Source organism: Atractosteus spatula, chromosome 20 (assembly GCF_055471065.1).
Source record: "Atractosteus spatula isolate fAtrSpa1 chromosome 20, fAtrSpa1.hap1, whole genome shotgun sequence".
NCBI lineage: Eukaryota > Metazoa > Chordata > Actinopteri > Semionotiformes > Lepisosteidae > Atractosteus > Atractosteus spatula.
Genome location: NC_142725.1, coordinates 11,458,986 through 11,459,575, shown reverse-complemented (window position 1 = coordinate 11,459,575; position 590 = coordinate 11,458,986).

The following is a 590-nucleotide window of genomic DNA, read 5'->3' as shown; positions in this document are numbered from 1 at the left end:
TAAATCAGTTGATATAGCATCTTTGTGATTACCAATTATTATATGCTGAGAGGTCAACCTGGGTTCCTATGGTGTGCAGACGTAGCACACAGAACTATGGTTTTGGTTCCGACTTATTCCTTATTTGGTCTTTCAGAGAGTCTGATGTCCAGACTGCCATAAATAAGATCACTTTATTGGCCATATACAATTTCTTGCATTAGGAATTTGTCTTTTCGCACACCCCAGCTTGTTCTCCATGAGACACACAGGCACACAGCTGGAGAGAGAAGCTGGGGGTCAGAGCGCAGGGTCAGCCATTTATATCCCTGGAGCAAATGGGGTTAAGGGCCTTGCTCAGAGGCCTAACGGAGTAGGATCCCTCCGTCGGCCGCGGGATACAAACCAGCAGCCTTCCAGCCACGGGCGCAGATCCTGAGCCACAGTGCCACCGCACCGCCCTAAGACACAACAGACACAACAGATTGAATCCCGGCAACAAAGTAAGTAAAGTTCCCCGCTTTGCGATCTTTGAGGCATAATAAAGGTCTTCTTTTTTTTAAGTAACTTTTATATGATTAGCTTTGATAAGGACAAACCACAACAAATAG